At 42.9% G+C, this 9,079-nt stretch overlaps 1 pseudogene; it reads left to right on the plus strand.

Moving 5' to 3' along the window:
• Positions 1-6,184: 6,184 nt before the first annotated feature.
• On the plus strand, positions 6,185-8,419 carry LOC128596442 (dnaJ homolog subfamily B member 6-like; annotated as a pseudogene).
• Positions 8,420-9,079: the final 660 nt, after the last annotated feature.

A 9,079-nucleotide genomic window follows, 5' to 3' on the forward strand; every position in this document is an offset into this window, starting at 1 on the left:
GTTTTATCCAAGCTCATTTGCAGATGCATTTTTTTTTAAATGAATTTATCGAGGTATAATTACATGCCATAAAATTCACCCCTTTAAAAGTGCTCAGTTTTTTCAAGGACTTTTAACAAATGTGTATGGTCATGAAACCACCACCAGAATCAAGACAGGGAACATTTCTATCCTTCCAAAACTCACGTCCCTTTGTCATTTCCTCTCTACCCCAATCCTTTTGCTACTGCTGATGTTTTCCTTCCTTACACAGTAGTTTGACTTTTCCTTTATGTCGTTCAAATGGGATGCTCTGGTGCATAGTTGTTTGTCATTGACTTCTTGCACTTAACATAATACTTTGAGATCCATCCATGCTGCCACATCTATGAGCAGTTACTCAACCTCCTTTTTTTTGAAACAGTCTTGCTCTGTTGCCCAGGCTAGAGTGTCATAGCACCATCACAGCTCACTGCGACTTCAAACTCCTGGGCTCAAGGGATCCTCCTGCCCCAGCCTCCCAAGTAGCTGGGACTACAGGTGTGTGCTACCACACCTGGCTACTTTTTTCTACCTTTAGTAGAGATGTGGGCTAACTGTTGCCAGGCTGGTCTCAAACTCATGACCTCAAGCAGTCTCTTGCCTTGACCTCCCAGAGTACTAGAATTACAGGTGTGAAGCACCTTGCCTGGCCCAGTTATCCCTTTTCTCACTTTATTATCAAGTAGTATTCCATTCTAAAGGTATACTACAATTTGTGAAACTATTTGCCAATTGACAAACATTTGAGAAGTTTCTACTTCGTGATCATGAATAATGCTCTCGTATGTTTTCCTCTCTCTTACATAAACATCTGAGTGGGAATGCTGGTTGATATAAGTGGATGCTTAGAGTTTTTTTTTTTTGCAGTTTTTGGCTGGGGCTGGGTTTGAACCCGCCACCTCCGGCATATGGAACCAGCACCCTACCCCTTTGTGCCACAGGTGCTGCCCCAGATGCTTAGGTTTTTCACAAACTGCACATGTGTACCATTTCCCCCACCATTGGCAAAATATGAGAGTTCCCATTGCTTCACTTGGTAGTTTTAATCTTTTTAAGTTTTAGCCATACTAGCAAGTGTGCAGTGATATTTCATTGTGGTATCAGTTTGTACTTCCCTAATGTCTAATAATGTTGCGCATACTTACCAACTAAGTAATATGTACCAGGTATGTACATACGCACATCTATAACAGATACGTGCTTTGCACATGTTTCATTACGATCTGTGTCTTATCTTTTCATTTTTCTTAACAGTGCCTTTTGAAGAGCAGACCTTTTACATTTTGATGAAGTCTAATTTGCCAATTTTTAATTTTATGATTCATGATGTTGGTGTTCTGTCTAAAAACCTTGACTCAATCCAAGGTCACAAGGGCTTCATCTTCTTCTTTACTTCCAGAAACTTTATATTTTAGTTTTTATATTCAGTGCAATGATCCATTTCAAGTTAATTTTTGTGTGTGTGTGAACTGTGCATATTTTTTAAAAACTTTATTCAAATTAATATAGGAGTTCTTGGGTGATAGGTGGGATTACACCTGCGGTGCATCTTACAAGGGTATACGTGAAACTTAGTAAATGTAGAATGTAAATGTCTTAACACAGTAACTAAGAAAATGCCAGGAAAGCTATGTTAACCAGTGTGATGAAAATGTGTCAAACGGTCTATAAAACCAGTGTATGGTGCCCCATGATCGCATTAATGTACACAGCTATGATTTAATAAAAAAAAAAAAAAAGAAAAGAAAATCCTAGCAGTGAGCTGTGAGCTGTGAGCTCTATTTTACCATTAAAAAAAAAGAAAGAAGTTCCATTTGTAGAAGAGCCCCTCTCCCAGGGGCCGTGTTATACACCCTCACAAGGTGCACATTAGGTGAGATCCCGCCTCATGCCCTCCACCCTCCGGCATCCCTCTACCCCCCAACTAGACTGTAATAGTGTTTTATTGTTCTTAGGAACATGTAATTGTTTATATATTGATTTTATATTAGTATGGAGTACACTGGATGTCCCGACCCGCGGGACAGCAACGGGGGACGCAGGAACCACCTAAAGGAGAAAAACAAACAAGGGGCGCAAGAAAGGGAGACAAGACAGTTTTCTGATCAAGTCTCAAATTTTATTGAAAAAACTTGTGCCTTATAAGCATTACGGGGAAGGTGGGTGGGTCTTGTTGGGAGGTTCAGAGGAGTTGTTCACTGGGGATTGGCTAGAGTAAGTAAGATGGGGCATAAGGTGATTGGTTGGCTAGTTGCCAGGTAAAGTTACCGGGAAAAGGTAAAACTGTTTTTTACTTGAAGAGGAAGTAAGGCTGAGCTGTACCTTATATGGCTTCCGACATCTCCTCCCTTTTTGTTTTAAGGAGGTGGGCATTAACCGAGAGAGGGAGTAGTGACCTGGCTCCTCTCGTGGATTTCCCAGATCCACATTTGTTATTTGCAGTATCTTTTGGAGAGGAGAGGTAAGCAAAATTTTTGATACCAACCTCTATGTAAGCCAGGTTTGCTCTCAGAAAATCAGAGGGGGTCTGATCCTTCATTTGACTTCTCCTTGGGATTGGGAGGTCGAAGGATTGTGGGACCTTCTCTTGCAATGCCTTGCTGTGCACTCAACTCGGTGCCCATACCCTTTTTTCCTTTTATTAGGAATGGGTAAGTGTACCTCTGATTTATACACTGCCCTCATTATGAGGGGAAGCCATGAGAGTTGGTTTCTTGGTCAGACAGAGCCAGGCGATGGTAGTGAATTTGAATTGGTTTTGCTAGGGCAGAGTCTATTTGTTGTTTAATGAAGGTGGTGACCTTTTTGAATAGCCAGGGGCCGAAGGAAAGGACTAATAGAAAACCTAATAGGGGGCTAGGAGTGGGAGGAGATAAGGAAGAAGTCCATTGAGTCCTGACCAAAGGGGGTTATCACGAAGTTCCTTTCTTCTTTCTTCGAGCTGGTCTTGCAGGTTTTTTATCTTGTCTCGAACAATGCCTGACTTGTTGGTGTAGAAACAGCATTTTTCCTGTAAAGCCAAACAGATATCTCCCTGCTCTGCCGTGAGGAGATCTAAGCCTCTACGGTTTTGTAGGACTACTTCTGCTAGGGAGTCTATTTGATCTTGAAGATCGTGAATTGTTTCAGAAAGAGCTGAGACATCCTCTATTAGTTGATGAGACAGTTTGTGGTAGGAATGTATAGATATTCCTGTTCCGGTAACTCCTGTGGCTACTGCTGTAGTGATGCCTAGTCCTGCTATTAGTGGGATAAGTTGAATAGCTCTTTTAGAGCGTGGATGTCCTGCTATATAATCAAGACTGGGGAGAGGAACAGGTTGATCTCCTAGTATAATAGAGATATCAGGGAGTAGTTGGGCGGTTACGCAATAGCCTGTCCAGTTACCTGGTAGGGCCGTGTAGGCCAAATTTCCTCTGCATACAAAAACATGTCCGGGAGGGGGGCAGCAGTGTGAGGTGTTGTTAGAAATGGAGGAGCAGTTTGTGAAGGTGATGCTTCCTAAGTCTACATCATAATTATTGTTCTGGGGAGGTTTGTATATACAAGGGGTTTGTGTAAATTCTATAGGTTGGACTCTAAAAGGTAGACTGTCGCTACAGTTTAGATGTGAGTTGTTTAGATGTGAAGTGGAGGTGTTTGTTAGTAGGGCTAGGGGCATAGGTGTGCCAAGAGTTAGACATAGCCAGCAGTTTTCCGCGAGGGTTGGGTTGGAATTATTTAAAGCTTTGAAAGTGGCTTCTAAAATATCAGAGGTTTGGATGTCGAGATCTATGTCTTGAGATTTAGGTAAAGCTAAGGGGTGGTATTGTAGGGGAGTATATTTTTCTTTAATTATTTTTTCAATTTGTTTTTGAACTGCATCTTCTCTTATCCTATCCGATGGCCCACCGCCATCAGATGTGTGAATTGGTGGTTTTAGTGGCCAGCAAACATTTTTGCCAATAGTGCCTAAGCAGGAGGCTTGGGCATATTTGGAGTGTCCCAGGTTATGAGTAGAATCAAGCTCACCTCCAAAGGAGCCAGAATAAGTTCTTTGTAAAATGGCTGTTAGATATGTGTTGCCGTTTGTGTGGGTGCACTGCTGAACACTATTGTAGCACATAGAGTGCATTTGATCGGTTATTTTGCACTCCGTGGGACAAGGTCCTGGTTCGTTTTGAACTGGGAGTATTATTTTGGGTGCATTAAGACACTGTCAGTTTTGTTTATGTCCTCCTCCTACCTATGACGTGAAAGTTAAATAGGCGGTTTTGCCGCTGCAATCAACTTGGCTAGTATGGGAGGTGGGTATTATTGTAGTTGTTTCTCCCTTACAGTCACAAGGTGCCCCATATAGTTTTTGGAGTTTTAAGAGCGTTGTCGGGGCTGTTCGGGGGTTTAGGGGAAACTGGGAGGTTGTCAGGAATTTCTACCGTGAAAGAGGGGCAGGTGGAAGGAGGGCGAGAAGCCTCTTTAAGGACTTCTTCTCCTACCTTGATGACATCTTGAATGTCAGGATCTAGTGAATGAACTTTTAACATGTCATGAATTAAATTCCAGTAGGAAAAGGCTGTAACTGGGACTTTGTCAGGACCAAAGATGTGGTAAAAGTCCTGCAAGGCATCTCCTACTCATTCCCAGCGTTTTTGGCTGATTGTTCCCTCTAAAGGGAACTAGGGGCAGGTTTCATGAATAAAATTAAAAAATTCTTTAAGGTTCTTTCTTTTAACCCTTACTCCTCGCACTCTGAGTGATCCCTTGAAACCGTCAAGGAACATTTCATGTGTACTAAGCAAATTCCCCATTATGTTGGCTGGATGGCTCTCTCAGGATCTCGGTTCACGCAAGTCTCCAGTCGACTGGGAACTTAAGTTTCTCTGTGACCACTCTCTCTGTGCCTTACGATCTCTGCTCGCATGTCATAGGTCGGCAGGTATAATCCACCTGCTCGGACCCTCTCAGGCAGGACAGCTGCCTACCGCCCTCAGGCTTAGCCTTTGGGAGGCAGCGTCCCTGGGAGTGCCCTTGAGGTGGACGACCGTGTAAGACGTAGCGAGCTCAGAGTTTGTTAGAGAGTGTTAGGCAGAAAAACTAGTCTAAGTGTTTTGGAGTTCTCACTGCCGAAATGGGTACCTCTCGTCCTTCCCTGCTTTGGCGCTGTGAGTGTTGATAAGTGGATTAGATCCGGGAGAGCCAATAATAACAGCCAAGACAAAGGGGTGAAATGTTTGAAATCTTGTAAGTTATCGTTTGCCTACCTTCTCTTCCGATCCGTCTCACGGCGGGTGAACCGAGGCGATCTGAATGGGGAGTGCAGGCGGGTACTCGCTGCAGCTCTGAAGGGTGCCCAGCCGGGGCTTCCGTAGGCAAGCGTTCTCCTCCAGGGGGTCCCGATCGCCCCTCGTTGGGCGCCAGGATGTCCCAACCCGGGACAGCAACGGGGACGCAGGAACCACCTAAAGGAGAAAAACAAACAAGGGGTGCAGAAAGGGAGACAAGACAGTTTTCTGATCAAGTTTCAAATTTTATTGAAAAAACTTGTGCCTTATAAGCATTACGGGGAAGGTGGGTGGGTCTTGTTGGGAGGTTCAGAGGAGTTGTTAACTGGGGATTGGCTAGAGTAAGTAAGATGGGACATAAGGTGATTGGTTGGCTAGTTGCCAGGTAAAGTTACCGGGAAAAGGTAAAACTGTTTTTTACTTGAAGAGGAAGTAAGGCCGAGCTGTACCTTATATGACTTTCGACAACTGGATATTCATCTTTCCATTCTTTTGATACTTTACTAAGAAGAATGTATTTCAACACCATCCAGGTAAATATAAAAGATGTAAAATCTTCATCTTTCTTAATGGCTGAGTAATATTCCATGGTATACGTATACCACAGTTTGTTGAGCCATTCATGGGTTGATGGGCACTTAGGCTGCTTCCACGACTTGGCAATTACAAATTGAGGTGTGCATATTAATGTCCAACTACGCCAGCACAATTTGTTAAAAGGGCAATCCTTTCCCCCGTTGAATTACCTTGACACCTTTGTTTAAAAATCACTCGACCAGGCTGCCACCATCAGCACAACTGTGCAGGAGCTGCAAGGATCCCCGGGCGGCCATCCCCTCCCTCCCTCCTTCCCTTCGTCGGCCATCTGCATCCTCGGACCTGTTCCAACAATCATTTAAAACATGGTGGATTACTGTGAAGTTCTAGGTGTGCAGAGACATACCTCAGCTGAGAATATTAAAAAGGTGTACCAAAAACTGGCACTAAAGTGGCACCCAGATAAAAATCCTAGAATAAAGACGAAGCAGAGAGAAAAACTCAAACAAGTAGCTCAGGCATATAAGGTGTTGTCAGATTCTAAAAAGTGGGAAATCTATGACAAATATGGCAAAGAAGGATTAAACGGTGGAGGAGGTGGAAGTCATTTGGACAATCCATTTAAGTTTGGCTTCACATTTTGTAACCCAGAGGATGTTTTCAGGGAATTTTTTGGTCGAAGGGAACCATTTTCGTTCAATTTCTTTGAAGACCCATTTGAGGACCTTATTGGGAATCGGAGGGGTCTTCGAGGAAGCAGAAACTGAGAAATAGCGTCATTTTTCTCTGCCTTCAATGGATTTTCATCTTTTAGAAATGGATTTTCTTCTTCTTCTTCTTCTTCTTTTTTTTTTTTGAGACAGTCTCAAGCTGTTGCCCTGGATAGAGTGCTGTGGTGTCACAGCTCACAGCAACCTCAAACTTTTGGGCTTAAGCGATTCTCTAGCCTCAGCCTTCCACGTAGCTGGGACTACAGGCACCTGCCACAAGGCCCGGCTATTTTTTTGGTTGTAGTTGTCATTGTTGTTTGGCAGGCCTGGGCTGGATTTGAACCCGCCAGCTCTCGTGTATGTGGCTGGCACCCTAGCCGCTTCAGCTACAGGTGCCAAGTTGGATTTTCTTCTTTTGATACAGGATTTTCTGTGGGATTTCCTGTAGGATTTACTTCATTCAGGTAGCTAGTTCATGGGAGGTGGGAGGGGGAGGGGGGTTCATGTCATTTGGTGGTAGTGAGAAGGGCAACTTCAAATCTATATTGACTTCTACAAAAATAGCTAATGGATTTATATCTTTCATACGAAGGCTATAACCCAATCTCAGTACAAGAATATGGGTAAGGGGGCAAGGGAACGGAAGGGAGAGGGAGGAAGGGTGGAGGGAGGGTGATTGGTGGGTCCATACCTAGGGTGCATCTTGGAAGGGTGCAGGTGAAGTTTACTAAGTGTAGAGTATAAGGGTTTGAACACAATAATTAAGAAAATGCCATATGAAGACTATAACCCAACTATAGCACAAGACTATGGGGAAAGGGCCAAGGAAGGGGAAGGGGGGGGGAGGTTTTGGTGGAGGGAGGGTAATGGGTGGGGCCACATCTATGGTGCATCTTAGAATGGGTACAGGCGATTGCACTAATGTACACAGCTATGATTTAACAATAAAAAATAAATAAAATAAAATAAAATAAAAAATGAAAATAAAAACCAAAATGCAAAATGCAAAAAAAAAAAAGAAAAGAAAAGAAAAGAAAAGAAAATGGCACGAAGGCTATGTTAACCAGTTCGGTGAAAATTTTTCAGACTGTATGTGGAACCAGCACATTGTACCTCATGATCGCATTATTGTACACAGCTATGATTTAATAATAAAAAAAAAAAATCTTAAAAAAAATAGCTAATGGCAGAAAGATCACTACAAAGAGAATCGTGGAGAATGGTCAAGAAAGAGTGGAAGTTGAGGAACACGGCCAGCTCAAGTCCCTGACAATAAATGGTAAGGAGCAGGGCGGCGCCTGTGGCTCAGTGAGCAGGGCGCCGGCCCCATATACCGAGGGTGGCGGGTTCAAACCCGGCCCCGGCCAAACTGCAACAAAAAAATAGCCGGGCGTTGTGGCGGGCGCCTGTGGTCCCAGCTACTCGGGAGGCTGAGGCAGGAGAATCGCCTAAGCCCAGGAGTTGGAGGTTGCTGTGAGCTGTGTGACGCCACAGCACTCTACCGAGGGCAATAAAGTGAAACTCTGTCTCTACAAAAAAAAAAAAAAAAAATGGTAAGGAGCAGCTGTGCTGGATAACAAGTGACTCAACACCCCTGTTCAACAGAAATATTAACTGTAACAAGCACCATTTCAGAATTACCAGGGATATTTGTTTGAAGATTTCAAACGAACTGGACTTTCACTATCACTGTACCTAATCTGAGTATTTATAAACCGTTCATCAGAGCCATATTTGACACAGACTTTTGAGTTTATTGTTGGGACCACATAATAGGACCATTTATTTGTCTTTAAAATTGTAAATTTCTGTACACACTTTGCTTTTTTATTAAGCATGCTCCAGGTGAGCCCCGACTCCTCAGTAGTGGCAGAACTGAGTGTGCACTAACACCAGCGTGGATCTGCTTTTCCATTTCCATTTTCCTTTTCAGACAGACCACATTTCCATCTGAAAGGTGAGCCCAATAGCAGCAGCCTGCTGTGACGTTAATACTGCAGGATGAACCTTCTACAGAAATAATTTCAGGTTTTTTTTTTTCAATAATGAAAGATATCAACACATGAATGGTAACACATTTCTGGTTTACTATAAATGAAGGATGTTTTCTAGCTGTGCATGAATGCTGGCATCTTAGTAAGTTTTGACAGTTCTTTAAATATGTAATGTTAATCTTAGGTTTAAAAAGTAAAGCTGGTATACTGGGTCTTTGTCATTTGCTTTACAAAAAAATTAATGCAAATGTCTTTGGTGCATTCAAGAAAAAAATCAGTTGACCATATAGGTGGGAGTCTGTTTCTGGATTCTTATGATGTTCCATTAATCTGCCTCTGCTTGCTCTAGTATCCTGCTAGCCTGAGTGCTGTAGCTTCATGGTAAGTCTTCAAATCGGTAGCACTAGTCTTCTAGATTGCTTCTTCCTTCTCAAAATGAGTTTTGCTATTCTAGAGTTTGGCATTTCTACGTGCATTTTAGAATCCGTTTACCAAGTTTTACTTGGCAGATCAGGATTTTCATTAGGATTCTTGTTACCTATAAGAGAATTCATTT

The sequence above is a fragment of the Nycticebus coucang genome, chromosome 10 (assembly GCF_027406575.1).
Source record: "Nycticebus coucang isolate mNycCou1 chromosome 10, mNycCou1.pri, whole genome shotgun sequence".
Taxonomy (NCBI): Eukaryota; Metazoa; Chordata; class Mammalia; order Primates; family Lorisidae; genus Nycticebus; species Nycticebus coucang.